This window comes from Pseudophryne corroboree, unplaced genomic scaffold (genome assembly GCF_028390025.1).
Source record: "Pseudophryne corroboree isolate aPseCor3 unplaced genomic scaffold, aPseCor3.hap2 scaffold_711, whole genome shotgun sequence".
In the NCBI taxonomy this organism is placed as follows: Eukaryota; Metazoa; Chordata; class Amphibia; order Anura; family Myobatrachidae; genus Pseudophryne; species Pseudophryne corroboree.
The window spans coordinates 5,001-7,500 of record NW_026970294.1 but is presented as its reverse complement, the minus strand read 5'-3'; the positions used below and the strand labels follow the sequence as shown (position 1 = coordinate 7,500).

Below are 2,500 nucleotides of genomic sequence, written 5' to 3'. Positions count from 1 at the left end.
AATGGGAATACAAGGTGCTGTAGATATTTTTATACTGCCAACACCGGTCTGTTGATGCATTCCATTTTCAAACGTTTTCATTTATGAACCAGTAGTTAGAAGTAGAAAAGTTCTAACAGAAACCACAAAGCTCATCTACAGCCACGCCACACTGGATACGCCCAATCTCATCTGATCTTGGAAGCTAAGCAGTGTTGGGCCTGGTTAGTACTTGGATGGGAGACCACCTAGGAATACAAGGTGCTGTAGATATTTTTATACTGCCAACACCGTTCTGTTGATGCATTCCATTTTCAAACGTATTCATTTATGAACCAGTAGTTAGAAGTAGAAAAGTTCTAACAGAAACCAGAAAGTTCATCTATAGCAACACCACAATGGATACGCCCAATCTCATCTGATCTTGGAAGCTAAGCAGTGTTGGGCCTGGTTAGTACTTGGATGGGAGACTACCTGGGAATAAAAAGTGCTGTAGATATTTTTATACTGCCAACACCGTTCTGTTGATGCATTCCATTTTCAAACGTATTCATTTATGAACCAGTAGTTAGAAGTAGAAAAGTTCTAACAGAAACCACAAAGCTCATCTACAGCCACACCACACTGGATACGCCCAATCTCATCTGATCTTGGAAGCTAAGCAGTGTTGGGCCTGGTTAGTACTTGGATGGGAGACCACCTGGAAATACAAGGTGCTGTAGATATTTTTTTACTGCCAACACCGTTCTGTTGATGCATTCCATTTTCAAACGTATTCATTTATGAACCAGTAGTTAGAAGTAGAAAAGTTCTAACAGAAACCACAAAGCTCATCTACAGCCACACCACACTGGATACGCCCAATCTCATCTGATCTTGGAAGCTAAGCAGTGTTGGGTCTGGTTAGTACATGGATGGGAGACCACCTGGGAATACAAGGTGCTGTAGATATTTTTATACTGCCAACACCGTTCTGTTGATGCATTCCATTTTCAAACGTATTCATTTATGAACCAGTAGTTAGAAGTAGAAAAGTTCTAACAGAAACCACAAAGCTCATCTACAGCCACACCACACTGGATACGCCCAATCTCATCTGATCTTGGAAGCTAAGCAGTGTTGGGCCTGGTTAGTACTTGGATGGGAGACCACCTGGGAATACAAGGTGCTGTAGATATTTTTATACTACCAACACCGTTCTGTTGAGGCATTCCATTTTCAAACGTATTCATTTATGAAACAGTAGTTAGAAGTAGAAAAGTTCTAACAGAAACCATAAAGCTCATCTACAGTCACACCACACTGGATACGCCCAATCTCATCTGATCTTGGAAGCTCAGCAGTGTTGGGCCTGGTTAGTACTTGGATGGGAGACCACCTGGGAATACAAGGTGCTGTAGATATTTTTATACTACCAACACCGTTCTGTTGATGCATTCCATTTTAAAACGTATTCATTTATGAAACAGTAGTTAGAAGTAGAAAAGTTCTAACAGAAACCATAAAGCTCATCTACAGCCACACCACACTGGATACGCCCAATCTCATCTGATCTTGGAAGCTAAGCAGTGTTGGGCCTGGTTAGTACTTGGATGGGAGACCACCTGGGAATACAAGGTGCTGTAGTTATTTTTATACTGCCAACACCGTTCTGTTGATGCATTCCATTTTCAAACGTATTCATTTATGAACCAGTAGTTAGAAGTAGAAAAGTTCTAACAGAAACCACAAAGCTCATCTACAGCCACACCACACTGGATACGCCCAATCTCATCTGATCTTGGAAGCTAAGCAGTGTTGGGCCTGGTTAGTACTTGGATGGGAGACCACCTGGGAATACAAGGTGCTGTAGATAATTTTATACTGCCAACACCGTTCTGTTGATGCAATCCATTTTAAAACGTATTCAATTATGAACCAGTAGTTAGAAGTAGAAAAGTTCTAACAGAAACCAAAAAGTTCATCTACAGCCACACAACACTGGATACGTCCAATCTCATCTGATCTTGGAAGCTTAGCAGTGTTGGGCCTGGTTAGTACTTGGATGGGAGACCACCTGGGAATACAAGGTGCTGTAGATAATTTTATACTGCCAACACCGTTCTGTTGATGCATTCCATTTTCAAACGTATTCATTTATGAACCAGTAGTTAGAAGTAGAAAAGTTCGAACAGAAACCACAAAGCTCATCTACAGCCACACCACACTGGATACGCCCAATCTCATCTGATCTTGGAAGCTAAGCAGTGTTGGGCCTGGTTAGTACTTGGATGGGAGATTACCTGGGAATACAAGGTGCTGTAGTTATTTTTATACTGCCAACACCGTTCTGTTGATGCATTCCATTTTCAAACGTATTCATTTATGAACCAGTAGTTAGAAGTAGAAAAGTTCTAACAGAAACCACAAAGCTCATCTACAGCCACACCACACTGGGTACGCCCAATCTCATCTGATCTTGGAAGCTAAGCAGTGTTGGGCCTGGTTAGTACTTGGATGGGAGACCACCTGGGAATACAAG

General features: G+C 41.7%; 9 non-coding genes and 3 pseudogenes across 9 annotated transcripts in view; all 12 read left to right on the top strand.

Moving 5' to 3' along the window:
- LOC135039168 (5S ribosomal RNA) overlaps positions 1-26 on the top strand; it is a 119-nt pseudogene extending 93 nt beyond the window's left edge.
- Positions 27-133: 107 nt separating this feature from the next.
- On the top strand, positions 134-252 carry LOC135038643 (5S ribosomal RNA). The gene has a single exon (XR_010233001.1). It is a non-coding gene; the product is annotated as a 5S ribosomal RNA (ribosomal RNA).
- A 107-nt stretch (positions 253-359) lies between these two features.
- Positions 360-478, top strand: LOC135039342 (5S ribosomal RNA; annotated as a pseudogene).
- Positions 479-585: 107 nt separating this feature from the next.
- LOC135038438 (5S ribosomal RNA) lies at positions 586-704 on the top strand. The gene has a single exon (XR_010232802.1). It is a non-coding gene; the product is annotated as a 5S ribosomal RNA (ribosomal RNA).
- A 107-nt stretch (positions 705-811) lies between these two features.
- Positions 812-930, top strand: LOC135038876 (5S ribosomal RNA). Its single transcript, XR_010233227.1, has one exon. It is a non-coding gene; the product is annotated as a 5S ribosomal RNA (ribosomal RNA).
- Positions 931-1,037: 107 nt separating this feature from the next.
- Positions 1,038-1,156, top strand: LOC135039528 (5S ribosomal RNA). Its single transcript, XR_010233531.1, has one exon. It is a non-coding gene; the product is annotated as a 5S ribosomal RNA (ribosomal RNA).
- A 107-nt stretch (positions 1,157-1,263) lies between these two features.
- On the top strand, positions 1,264-1,382 carry LOC135038756 (5S ribosomal RNA). Its single transcript, XR_010233110.1, has one exon. It is a non-coding gene; the product is annotated as a 5S ribosomal RNA (ribosomal RNA).
- Positions 1,383-1,489: 107 nt separating this feature from the next.
- On the top strand, positions 1,490-1,608 carry LOC135039623 (5S ribosomal RNA). The gene has a single exon (XR_010233621.1). It is a non-coding gene; the product is annotated as a 5S ribosomal RNA (ribosomal RNA).
- Positions 1,609-1,715: 107 nt separating this feature from the next.
- LOC135039517 (5S ribosomal RNA) lies at positions 1,716-1,834 on the top strand. Its single transcript, XR_010233520.1, has one exon. It is a non-coding gene; the product is annotated as a 5S ribosomal RNA (ribosomal RNA).
- A 107-nt stretch (positions 1,835-1,941) lies between these two features.
- LOC135039280 (5S ribosomal RNA) lies at positions 1,942-2,060 on the top strand (annotated as a pseudogene).
- A 107-nt stretch (positions 2,061-2,167) lies between these two features.
- Positions 2,168-2,286, top strand: LOC135038946 (5S ribosomal RNA). Its single transcript, XR_010233296.1, has one exon. It is a non-coding gene; the product is annotated as a 5S ribosomal RNA (ribosomal RNA).
- A 107-nt stretch (positions 2,287-2,393) lies between these two features.
- Positions 2,394-2,500, top strand: part of LOC135039629 (5S ribosomal RNA) — a 119-nt gene continuing 12 nt past the window's right edge. Inside the window, exon 1 of the ribosomal RNA XR_010233627.1 lies at positions 2,394-2,500. This exon is cut by the window's right edge and continues 12 nt beyond it. This is a non-coding gene — a ribosomal RNA (5S ribosomal RNA).